Consider the following 14,151-nt stretch of genomic DNA (forward strand, 5'->3'; position numbering starts at 1 on the left):
CTGTCTGGAGATGTGCACCCGTGCCCAGGTCCGACTTTCCATGGTGCCAGCTGCAAGGAAACAAGGAGCATTATCCCTGCTCCTCAGGCGCTGGGGCTCACTCGACATCGACCGGGAGGTGGATCTATCGGTGGCGGGGAGCGGAGATCTCGGACAAAGAGGGCTGTGACGCCGGGTAGGCCTGGGTTGGCCATCTGTCGGCGCGTGGATCGTCAACAACGGAGCTTTCACCGTTAAGGAGCAAACATCTATTTCCTTGCCCTACATTTCTGACCCTACTGGATCATATCATCCTGATGTCACGGTAACTGGTCATTGCGCTCAAGGTAAGCGTGAAAATCTGCACGGTAAAACCCACAGTGCATTCAAAAGCATCATAAACCCTGCTCTGAAAAAACACTGCAAACTGAACTTTTTTAAAACCGTCAATCACTCTCGACTGATCTGGGATCAACAACTCAAACCTACACTGTCAGAAATAGGGGTACAGTAGGAGTCCATTTCTGTCCCCCAAGGTACAATCTGCACTGTACCCCATAGAGCTTATTATTGGACCTCAAGGTACATATATGTACCTTTTTGAGGCTCAAAAAGCATTAAATGGTACATATACTATGTACCGTTTCTTTTAAAGGTTAAGGTACAATATTGTACCCTTGAGGGTACAGTCCCAGTGACAAGCCATTGTACCCCTAAAGATCCGTACCCTCACCCCAAAGTCTGAACAAGTATCATCTTCTCACTAACTCTAACTTAGACTTTTTAGGCCTGTCAGAATCGTGGTTACATAACAACTCTCCATCTGCTGCATTACATGTATCAGGGTAGGCTATAATATCTTTAGACGGGACAGATCTGAGGGAAGAGGGGTAGGGGTCATGATTTACATAAAAGATCACATCATCAGATATGTTGGCCTCTTGACCATGATTTGGAGTGTATTGGGTTGAATATAGTGCTCTCATCTGAAATGTCTTTTGTGCTCATTGTTGTGTATTGTCCACCCTCCTCTAATAATGATTTTTATATCACTTTTAAAAAGCTACTTCAAGCATGTGATTTTAAAACCGAGGTAATACTTCTTGGTGATCTAAACTACAACTGGCTAAATAAGACTAATAGGAAATCCCTTAAGCAGATCACAGACAGTCTGGATTTTACCCAATTGTTGGAAGGTCCTACTAGAATAACCACATCATCTCAGACACAGATAGATTTAATATTCAGTAACAAGCCTGAACGAATTGTAGAAACATTTAATTTTATTACTGGACTGTCTGACCATAATCTGACATTACTGTCAAGAAAACGTACAAAAAAAAAGCGCTTTCATCATTCTAATAAACCTGTGGAGCATCTCAGGATTCCAAAGAATGAAATGGATAATTTCCAAAGGGCAATACAGCAGACTAAATGGACAAATATACTTTCTGGGATCAAGAAGAAGTTAGCAAGATGTTTGCCACCAAGCTACAAAGTCTAGTTAAGGAGTTCACTAGAAAGGTAAAAGGAAAGAAATAAAACAAATGCACTCCCTTGGCTCAATACTGAAATATTTAATCTGATGAAAGAAAGAGACTCTGCTTTAAAAAGATCATTAAAAACCAAGTTAAATAGTGATAGGCATAGGTTAACTTCATTACGTAATCAAGTAATCAAAGTGATCAGAAAAGCTACAGCTAATTTTTTATAACAATTATTAATGAGGGAAAGGGTAACACAAAGCTGATCTGGGAACAGATTAAGAATGTGATGGGAATTAGCCACATTAGAAACCAGTTAGAGTTGAACCTGAATGGTAAATTAATACAAGATCCAGCACAAATAGCTGTAGCCTTTAATGAATATTTTATCAATTCTGTGGATGAAATCAAACATAATTTTCCCCTAACAACTGGAGATATTGTCAAAATAGATGAAAGCAAGCCTTATTTTAGCATTCAACCTATCTATGAAATTAAAACCCAGGCAATTATTAATTCTCTTAAAATCTCAACTTAAGATTTTTATGGAATGGATTCTAAAATGCTTAAATCCCTGAATGAACATCTACCCTACCCTATCACACACGTTGAAAACCAGTCAGTACTAGAGGGGATATTTCCAACTACCTGGAAGACTGCAATTGTAACTCCCATATTTAAGTCAAATGACCCTCTGAACATGTTTAACTACCGCCCAATCAGTATTCTATCTGTGGTCTCCAAGGTTGCTGAGAAATGTGTATCAGAGCAGCTTGTCTCTTTCTTTAATAATAGTCCATTTACTCTTCATCCGATGCAGTTTGGCTTCAGGGCCCATCACTCTGCAGAAACAGCTAACTGTTTCTTTTTAGAGACTGTTCGAGCAATGGTTGACAAGGGAGGTGTTGTTGGCGCTGTGTTTTAAGACCTTCGTAAAGCTTTTGACACAGTCAACCAGCAGGTCCTTATTGCCAAACTCTCTACTTTTAATTTCTCGCCTTCTGCAATCAAATGGATTGAGTCATATTTAACGGGTATAACTCAATACGTTTCTGTGAACAACCATCGTTCATTAGCTCTTAATTTAATGCACAGGGGTACCACAAGGATCGATACTTGGCCCGCTTTTGTTTAGTCTATATATCAGTGATCTGCCATCAGTTTGCCCTGATTTCAATAACAACATAATGAACAATATAATAGATAACAACACTGAAATGTAGGTGCATGCCAAGAAAAAACATCTGGCTGCTGCCAAACTGACCATAGCTATGGATCAGATCACCAATTGTCTACTCTAAATCGTTCGTGCCTTCAACTGAATGTAGATAAAACTGTGGGAATGTTTTTCACAAAGAGACAATGTAACATTGTGTCAAATATAACGATTTCAGGTCAAAACATTAGTATTGTGCCACAATTTAAGTATTATTGATTATAATCTTTCTTTTAAAGCACATATTTAGAAAATGTGCAATAGGGTCAAGTTTAGCTTAGCTAATTTATTAGAAATGCATTTACTTTTAATGCTGCCAAATTATTTATGGATGCCATGATTGTGTCACATCTAACATGTTGTCTGACAAGCTGGGGACAAACTAACAGTTAATCACTAATTCTTTATAAAAAAAAAAAAAAAAAACTCTCAAAGTTTTGGACCAGAAGCCTAACAGTTCACATCATTGTATTATTCCTATTAACCATAAACTGCTAAGCTGGGAAGATGTAATCAAATACAAAAAGTCTGGTCTACAAAATTTTGCATAATACTGCTCCTGCATGCTCCTATTCATTATTCCTGATATCACAGAATTTAATTTCTGTCTTTCTTGCTGTGTAGCCTACTTACAGTGTGCACAAGATAAACAGATAAACATGTTGCTCATGGCTGAGATCTGACTGATGTCAGAAGAACACAACTACACTAAACACACTCCACAAATACATGCAGTCTTTGTCTTTAACCTTTAACACATTTGCATCATGTGCACGACTCCAGCAGATTGTTCATTTACATGTTTTACGACACCAGTTTAACCTTGTTTAATAAATATCTATATACAGTTTTTAAGACTTTTATGCACCTTTTAATCACATTTGAAAAGCTCTTTGACACTATTACTATTGAAGAACTACAGTAGTTTTCAAACAAATAAAGTGTAACTCACGTTAAAAACAGATCAACGTGAAAATTCACATCATTTATGTGCTTGTGTATTTTATGACGTAGAACAAAAGTCTCTTCAAGTAATGTTAACCACCTTATTTTATTCACAAATAAAAATCAACAGGAAATTCCCAATGGAACCGCTGGTTCAAATGCAAATTCTCTTCCTTGTTTTATGAATAAATAAATAAACAAATACAGTACATACACTGCAGTCATTTTGTCTGAAGTTTAACCTGAAGGTTAAACTCATCTTCTCAGTGAGTGTCCAAATGAAACACAGGAAACACAAGGAGAATGCATGAAAACCAAACCACAACCACCAAACACAAACCAACCAAACCAAATAGAACACAACTAAACCAAATAGAAACCTATCTATCATAGATAATGAGGGGTAAAACAAACCACAGGTCACTGATCAATAAACTAATAAGCAACCAAGGACACAGGCAAACACACGAGAAGGAATTTCATGCTGTGTGTTTTGCCCTTTTATTGGAAGTTGTTGCTCTTTTGGTTTCTGTACACACATAAGGGTGTTACTGGATATTCTACATTCTTATCATGCTCTTTTAGTGACAGTAAACTAAAGTCAAGAATGAATGACAGCAAATGTGCAAGACAATAGAACAAATTCTTCTTTTCAGGAGAGCTGTTTTTCTGTATCAGCTGCATTTACTGACGCTGTTAATAAACAAGCAAAATCTGAAAGGCAAATTTCTCTGTAGCTCATGAATGTGGGTGTACCTGAAACTCTACGTTCCTGTCCTGCATTCTTCCTGCACTCTTTTAGTGATAATGAACTGAAGTCGTGACATGACGGTGTATTAAGATTCAAAGACGACAGGAATATATAAAACATAATTTAGAGAAATTATTCACTTGAGGATCAAGATCCAGAACACAGTGTTTCCCAGAGGAGTTTACGAAAGGATGCTTCACTCTCATGTAAGTGAATGATCATTATTCAATTATTATTTTCCCTCACCAGTCAAACATCACATCACTAAATCAGCATGAATTTCCTTTTTGTTGTTGTTGTTGTTGTTGTTGATGGTTTGTGCTGGTCTGGTTTTGGATCTGGTCGACCATCATGGTCTTTCTTGTGATTCTGGTTGACCAAAGAAGCCTTATTTTATTTCGGTCATGTTTTATAATAGACATGTTTTATAATTGACATTAACAAAACGTTTATTTTTTATTTTTATTATAATTAGGTGTGCAATATTATGCATCTCTCTTTTAAATTTGAGCCTAAAACATTTTTTTTTTTCTGACTGATTGAATTCATTAAACATAACTCAAGCTGACTAAATGGTTCTTCTTAATTTTAAATAAAAAATATTTTAATATGTATGTAACTATAAATAAAATAGGTTTCTATATCTCTGAAAACCATGCAAAGTTGTGCCGTTTTACTGATGAACAGAATTACCAACGCTATCTCACGACCAATTCGTACGAATTCGTACGAGTGATTAAAAGGTGGCTAATTCCTACGAATGTGTAAATATGTGTATTCTTCCACTGTTCAGTTTCACCAGTCTCTGTGTAAGACAGTCTCTTACCTTGGTAGAGCCAAATTTGCTTAAATTATGATTCTATAAAATGTCAGAAGATCAGACAAGCTGTCAATAGGCCAATCTGTCACTAATATCCGTTTTTAATTGGTATAAATTGCTGATTTATTGATTAATCACTGATTTACGATAATTTACTAATTTTCCTAAATTATCCATTTAGTTATTGTTGATGTTGTTAAAGACTGTATGTTTGATCAGAAAAAAAAAAAAAAAACAGTACACAAATATGTTTAAACAAAGTCATAGTTTAAATAATTAAGAATCTTTGTGGTTCTACATCTAATGTATCAATTAGATGAGGCAGAACCTGTATAAAGCATGTCTATGATAATATAAAATATAAACATATGTGACCTGATCCAGCAAAATGAGTCACAGTGACCCAAATTTAAAAACTGATATTTTGGTATTAATGGAAAGAGGAGACCAAAAGCTTTCAAATGATATCCTAGTCAAAGTCATACCTTGAATGGTTGTAAATATATACACATTTGAATTATGGTCGTCTGCCCTCTTTTTCCAATTGAAAACCTGAGAAAATCGCTTTTAAAGTTTTTTGCCCGTTTTTTGTTGATATCTTTCAAAATCCATTGCATTTAAAGGGATGAACTATTTATTGTACAGCTTAATTTGACCAAAGACATTAATATGCTATCATGCCAGGCTGAAGCTCAAATTATTTTAAAGTTTTTATTTGAATAAATAATTTAAAAGGCACTTTTACAAACATTTACTAAAATCAGAAAGATTGAACAGAGGTGCTACAGTTTTGCTTGAGAGAGGGTGTGTGTGTCTGTGTGTGTGTGTGTGTGTGTGTGAGAGAGAGAGAGAGAGAGAGAGAGAGAGAGAGAGAGAGAGAGAGAGAGAGAGAGAGAGAGAGAGAGAGAGAGAGAGAGAGAGAGGCAGAGAGACAAGGAAACAGAGAACAAATAATGTTAGCCTATGGCAGTGAATCATATCTTTGTGTAGGCTAGTTGACAATAACAGTGTAACATATTCATAACGGATATACCAACAGTTAAATATTGGGTTAAAATAAATCAAACACATTGTAATGGATTCTCCTTGCAGATAAATACACTCACAGAATAATTGCACTCACTCACATCCATACACGATAAATACCACAGGGCTGTCACTTTCGCTGTCGCTGTCATCAGAGGATGACACGTCTCCAGATTCAAAACAACCACTGACTAGCCTTAGCCACTCTTGATGACCAGCAGCAGAGCTTAGGTTAGAAGCCTCCAGTGAGTTCAACGCTTTTGGCGACTTTGCTCTCTTTTGACAGCGACATTTCTCAAATTAATTATATTTAATCTTTCTGAGGAGATCTGCTAGCTTGTTTACACAGAGCGCCGCGAGTCTGACAGGAGGATGGCTGGACCAATCGCGTGCCGGTCAGTCGAAATGGGGCTTCCCATTGACAAATGATCAGCGTTTGTGTACATTTCTAAGCTTTTTGATTGGTTCTATACAACGTGTAACACCATATTTGGAGAGCAGAGACGTTTCAGGGGATACCCGGGAAATGCTCAGAGGTGACGAGAGGAGTTGAGAAAAGCAATATTCATTTCCAGCGAATTTAGTAAAACTTTGTAAACTTTAATAGTCATTTAAATACCTTTACTCAATTATCTGGACTACAAAACTTTAGGAGATTATTTTTGAATGTCTGTTCTTTGAAATTTAGCACAAAAATATCTTAAATATCTTAAAATGGAACGTTGCGACTTCCGACTCATTTCGCCAGATCGGGTCACATATTTAAAAAGGCTAGTTATTATTGACAATTTGAAAAAGATCAACTAAAAATCAATTTTTATTGTAAAAATACACTATGCACAATCAATAACACTGTACATGTCATCAGTTATAACAGTTTACATTATATTTTAGACATTTGCTGGTCTTTTTTCTGCTGCCCTCTGTAGGCCATTTATAACAATTCAGAGTGGCGTATCACCACTGCGCAGAGAAAAATGCAAAATATTTGTATGTGCATCAACACAGGCCATGTTAATAATAATAATAATAATAATCATTATTTTATTTTTTAAAAGTATTTAAAATAGTTTTAGATGCGCCAATGTATTTTTAGTGATGGTTTGTTGATGTGCATTATCTTGACAGGCTTTTGTTTTTGTTATTAAGATTATCCTAATTTTAATCATTTGGATTGCAATTGAACATAGAAGACAGACAAAGAGAAACTCAAAGAAATGCAAAGGAAATTTGTTATTATTTGGTTACTTTATCACATGCATCTACTTTTGCACCTGAGGTTTAGCAGGTCTTTATAGTGATTAACAATTAAATAATGGAGGACGGGGGTAGGGTGGGGTGCTATAAACCAACAAAGCTCTTTTGATGTGAGAATATAACCACCCGCTCTCCTTTTGTCAACCGCCGTGTCACACCTCCACCACACTTCACCACTCAAGACCCTCTTAGTCATTGTTGAACATTCACAGAAAGTGTGAAAGTGCTATCCATGTTTCACAGCATAATCGAATGCTCTGATATTAAAAGTGTAGATCTAGAAACACAAACAATGAGCATCATCCCTGCATGCTGCTGTTTCCTAAGAAAGGCTAAGAAAGCAATGAGAAACTGACTGATAAAAGCATTGGTTTGGGGTTTAAGGTTAAACCTCCACTGTAGATAAAGCTGAGAGATTGTGTTTGTCACAACATGAACAAGTGACCAACTAGTGGAACACGTTTCTGGTTTTAGTTTAGCACTTCAGTTGAGTTTAACCACACTAAAGCCTGAAGCCTGTAATACTTATTATCGTTCAACATAAATGTATCAGTCAACAACATAACAATAGAAACTATACAGTTGTGGCCATGAAAAAATACCCTTTCCTTAGAATCAATGAATTATCAAAAGTGTTCGCTTGATGAACTGATTAATTGATTGTAATATTAAATTAAGTTAATCAGATTAACTGATCCAAATATTCAAAATTAATCATAACAAGTTATGAGTAATTATTAATAGTTCCTCTTTGAGGTAATTTGTTACAATATACACTATATTGCCAAAAGTTTTGGGACGTCTGCCCTGCACTGCACTTGAACGTTAATGACATCCCATTCTTAATCCGTAGGGTTTAATATGGAGTTGGTCAACCCTTTGCAGCTATAACAGCTTCAACTCTTCTGGGAAGGCTTTCCACAAGGTTTAGGAGCGTGTTTATGGGAATTTTTGACCATTCCTCTAGAAGCGCATTAGTGAGGCCAGGCACTGATGTTGGACGAGAAGGCCTGACTCGCGGTCTCCGCTCTAATTCATCCCAAGGGTTTTCTATCGGGTTGAGGTCAGGACAGTCAAGTTCCTACACACCAAACTCGCTCATCCATGTCTTTATGGACCTTGCTTTGAGCACTGGTGTGCAGTCATGTTGAAACAGGACGGGGCCATCCCCAAACTGTTTCCCACAAAGTTGGGATCATGAAATTGTCCAAAATGTCTTGGAATGCTGAAGCATTAGGAGTTCCTTTCACAGGAACGAAGGGGCCAACCCCTGAAAAGCAACCCCACACCATAATCCCCCCTCCACCAAACTTTACACTTGGCACAATGCAGTCAGGCAAGTCCCGTTCTCCTGGCATCCGCCAAACCCAGACTCGTCAATCGGATTGCCAGACAGAGAAGTGTGATTCGTCACTCCAGAGAACATGTCTCCACTGTTTTAGAGTCCAGTGGCGGCGTGCTTTACACCACTGCATCCGACGCTTTACATTGCACTTGGTGATGTAAGGCTTGGATGAAGCTGCTCGGCCATGGAAACCCATTCCATGAAGCTCTTTACACACAGTTCTTGAGCTAATCTGAAGGCCACATGAAGTTTGGAGGTCTGCAGCTATTGACTTGTTGGCGACTTCTGCGCACTGTGAGCCTCAGCATGTCCTGACCCGCTCTGTGATTTTACATGGCCTACCACTTCATGGCTGAGTTGCTGTTGTTCCAAATTGCTTCCACTTTGTTATAATACCACTAACAGTTGACCGTGAAATATTTAGTAGTGAGGAAATTTCAAATTTTTCTTAATATACTTAACAGATTTCACAGCAATGTCCATGGCCTCATGTAGTTCTGGTGACATCTGCTTTGTTGCAAGACTTTCCCTGTGCAAGAAACAGTGCATCCACTACTTTGCTTCTGGCACTCGCTCTTGGATTTGTTTAACAACACCGCAATGTTTTCCCGTCAAAGCAGCCGTGCCGTCTGTGCATACCTGTATTTCCAATCAAGACTTGACTCTTTTTCAGAGAAGTACTCATCAAGGCAGTCAGGACATTATCTGCTGCGGTTCTCGTTGGAAGTTCTTTGCAAAATAGCAGATCTTCACAAAGATTACTGTCCATGCAGTATCGGACAAAAACTAACAGTAACGCGGCGTTGCTTATATCTGTCGACTCGTCCAGCTGTATGGCAAAATAAGGGCTTGCCTTTATTCGTTCCACCAGTTGGCATTCAATGTCATCGCTCATGCCACCCTTGTGATGATCTGAATATATGACCCATGCTGGCAAAATGAGTCGGAATGCACACAAGTTAATTTAGAGCTACAGGAAAAACAAGTGAAAAATTTCAATTTTGGTCAAGTTTGACATTTTCACAAAAATGTGTTAATTAAGCCCTTGTCTAGCGATCACAATGCTCAAAGTATTAATTAAACATCTAAAAGTATCTTTAATTGTCAGTTTTCTGAGAGGAGTACCTTTCCTTTGCCCATGAAAAATTGTCATTTATAATGTATAGGCCTACATCTCAAAATGTATTTTTATTATTAATATTATTAATTACTGAATGAGTAAATAATAAGTTGAACACACCAGCAGCTCCAGAAGTAAATGTGGAAATTAGCTAAAATATCGATGGGAATCATTGAATCAGTGATTTGAACTCGAGAACAAAATCAGTTCTATTCATGAATGAATCATTGGCCCTGTTTACACCTGGTATTAAGATGCGTTTGGTCGATCGAATCACAAGTGGACGACACTAAATACAGGTGTAAACTGGGTCTAAAACGTTTTGATCTTGTCCACTTTCAACCACTTCCAGAGGTAGTCAAAAACACATTCGACCGGATTGCTTTTGTTGTGTAGACGCTCATGTGGTCGAATGTGTTCAAACAGCCACACAAGACCATCTACTCTCCTCCTACTGAACTAATGCGTTAACATTATGGGAAGCGCACTAGCCAGACGGGATTTAAACTTTGTCGGCTGAAGACCCAAGTTTTGTTTGAAGATGAAAAACATACCAAGCACAATGTTCTCTCACCATTCCTGATTTCTAACATTCACAGCGTTCGGTCTTGTGTCTGTCAGAGCAGAAACGAAAGCTGATGCTCGCCGTATGTTTTTCCATTGTCTCCGGTCGCGTTCATATGCAAATTGCGCAAGCTTTTTTTCTCCATTTAGATCGAAAGATCTGGAAAAGCACATACATTTACCCGCCCATAGACCCTCCCCTCGAAGAAATCAGGACAGAAGTGGTTGAAAGTGGACAAAAGAGACGGATTAAAACACCAGGTGTAAACGGGAATGTGTCTCCCTCGTTTACTTGTGATCCAGTCGACCAAAACGTATCTTAATACCAGGTGTAAACAGAGCCATTCACACTGGTTTTATCAACGGGTTCGATTCAATGAAATGAACCAACTCAAATGATTCATTCAAAAATCGGACATCATTTGCCGGGGACAGTCCCATTTTGGAGTCCTGTCCCTGGGAAACGGGGATGTCTGGTCACTCTATTCAAGTGTCAACTAAATTAATAAATCAAATAAAGAATCAAGGAAGTTGGCATGGGTGTGTGGCTTTATAAAGACAGTAAGGTACTGTAGTGTGGGTAGGTGCAAGTAATTGTGCCAAACACTTGGGGTCGCTGTTTTTATTGAGACATAAACATAGGGTTATACAAACACAACACTCAATAAAGATCACATGTGGAAATGTACTTACCATAATTTGGGTCTTTCTTTGTGTTCCATTGTTAGATTAGAAGTTATATAATTCAATGGAATTATATATACATTTTTTATTTATTTATAAATATTAAACAGATGTTAGTCTCAAAAAATCATTCAAATAATGCTGATACAGTTCAACAGTTTGTATCACTCTGCTTATCTTTGTTTTCAGTCTCATATTTACATGCAAATGTTCAATTTATGTTCACCATGCTTGAGGCTCAGGTTTCAGAACTTTACTATTATTTAAAAATATATTTTTTTCATTGGTCAAAGACCTGTCCTGTATGTTTCAGTTGTTGAAGTTGTATGACATGCTTTACTCTCTGCAAGGCAGAACAAATGCAATGCAACGTGCTGCTCTGTTTCCATTTGAGGTTTAGACAACTGTGAGAACGGAGATAACCTAAATGTATAATGGTATTGAAAAAACTCTGCACTCGTTTAAGGTTAAACCCCACTCTAGACAAAGGTGAGAGACCCTGTTTATCATTGGCTGTGCCCAAGCCAGTGGAACATGTTTATGGTTTTGGTCGAGCGCTTCAGTTAAGTTTAACCGCACTGTGCAGTGTATCATATGGCCTGGCATGCATCACACACTATATAAATATATATATATATATATATATATATATATATATAAACTGTATGTATAAAATATAAAAAATGTGTGTGTGTGTGTGTATATATATATATATATATATATATATATATAAAATGATGTGTATATATGATTTTGTAAGACCTTGTTAGCTTTTTTATTATGTATTTTAAAAGAATCAGACAACACAGTCATAATCTAATTCATCAATAGTGCCTATTTCTTATGACTCTGTCATTGATTTTACCACTTGTGTTTTTTTCAATTAAGTAAATTGATGTTTGCATGATATACACTATTTATATATTTTAAAACTACTGTAAATTTAATGTATGTCTAAGAATGTAAGGTATTAAAGGGGGTCATATGAATACAAAATAAAAGGACTAGGTGTTTTTCCACCTAGAAAATATTTATGCCATTCATTTACTTCAGACTCTTGACACACACACACACACACACACACACACACACACACACACACACACACACACACACACACACACACACACACACACACACACACACACACACAAGACAAAGGCGGCGGCAACAACAATAATGAGTGCTGAGCTTGAGACAAGTATGTTGGCAAGCATTAAAAACTTCAGTTTGTTAACTAAAAATAACATACTTTATCAACCTGTGGTTATTTAACTGATGCGGTTTATTTTTTATACATATTCATTTATACAGGCATTTATACAACACATTGACAAAATAAACAGTCCTCTATCCTAACAAAAAAGGCAATCTTTCAGATATTACTCTTCTATGTCTAACAGCATTTAAAAACTCAACCAATCAGATTTCATATAAATGTGCACAATCTCCATTCTAAGATATTTCCTTTGTGTCACGACAGTTTAGAGACTAAAGTATTTTTGAAGAATATATTATGTCAACAATTGCTCAAAGAAGTTTCAACCAATATTGTCTACAATATACAGTTATTCCAAGGCAAACACCTTTGAATTGAGAAAAGTTTTTTAACACATACATTTAATTTAAAAACGGGTTTTAAAATCTTTTTGATGCCACAGACCCCCAAATATGATATATTATCATATATTAAAATATGATTCCTTAGTGGCTTTATTTTTTTTATGTATAAAACATTCAAACATTCATACTGCATTTAAAAATAAAAATATTTCAAATATAAGTAAAGTATTGTTGGGAAAAATATTTACTTTCTGTTAAGGACACACTGTGTTTGTCAACCTGCTGTTAGATGTATAAATCTAAAGAGAAATAAAACAAAATATTACAATTCAATAAAATAACTTAAAATAACTGGATTAATAATATCAAATGGAATCAATTAAAAACAGAAAATACAAATTTTCTCTGAACTTTCCTGCAGACCCCAGTTTAAAAACCCCTGATCTAATGTAAGAATGTTTGGCTGGTTAATGTCATGTGTGTTAAGCTGCCTAAAAGTTTGTGGTTAGAAGTTGAATAAACATTAAGAAAAAGTGAACAAAATAAGTATAAGATCAGTCATACTCGTGTGTTCATGACTTCGGCAGGTTTAGAGCTGCATATGTGCTGTTGATTTGGCTGTGCCGAATATTTCTACGCAGCTTGGAAAAATCCATCGTGGCGTACTGAAAGAGAAATATCAGCAATTTCAGTTACAATTAAACCAAAATGAACTAAAATTAATGTTAGGGAAGCTAGCAAGAATGCTCATTTCAAGACAGAAAATAATTATTTAAGATGATGTCACATTTGTACCTGTAAGTCGTGCTCTTCTATAACCTGCGTCTGCTGTAGATCAGTGTTGAGTTGTGATTGTTCTGCTGACCTTCTGTTTCCAACAACAAAAACCTTTACCAGTCCTAAATATGAAATAATTAATTTAGATTTAATATTTACAAAAGGTTGTATTATATTTTATTCAATTATTTTCTTCATCTGAAAAAAAAAGAATTATATTAATATTTTTACATATGGCTGAAAATCTCTCACCGATCACCGCAATGAGCAGAAGCCCGTTCATCAGAGCAGATATGATGATAATAATCTGACATTGTTTCTGATTCTGATCAATAAACTTCACCACTGTCTGATTGTGACACTCAGTTGGTTGAGTTGATTCTGTAAAGAAAGTGTTCATAATATGTTACAGTTACAACTGTTACTGGTAGTGCACTGGCTACAATTTTATAAAACTGAAAATATTGATAATGAATTAGAATATAATTAAGTTTTTCATAAGTAGCCTATCTGAATAAAATATGTAGTAGTAAATGACAAATGTAAGCAGGGATCATCAATAAGCCTTGTTTACAGACAAAGTAAATGAACTCACCGTTGAAGTGCAGTCTGGTGCTGTT

The 14,151-nt window shown here is 36.3% G+C and overlaps 1 long non-coding RNA gene across 1 annotated transcript; it reads right to left on the reverse strand.

The window, feature by feature from the left end:
- Positions 1 to 13,245: 13,245 nt before the first annotated feature.
- LOC311296243 lies at positions 13,246 to 13,902 on the reverse strand. The gene is made up of 3 exons (XR_014628539.1): positions 13,784 to 13,902; positions 13,550 to 13,653; positions 13,246 to 13,419 (listed from the first exon to the last, which is right to left on the reverse strand). It is a non-coding gene; the product is annotated as an uncharacterized lncRNA (long non-coding RNA).
- Between the last annotated feature and the right edge of the window lie 249 nt (positions 13,903 to 14,151).

This window comes from Rutilus rutilus (assembly GCF_951802725.1).
Source record: "Rutilus rutilus genome assembly, chromosome: 8".
Taxonomy (NCBI): domain Eukaryota; kingdom Metazoa; phylum Chordata; class Actinopteri; order Cypriniformes; family Leuciscidae; genus Rutilus; species Rutilus rutilus.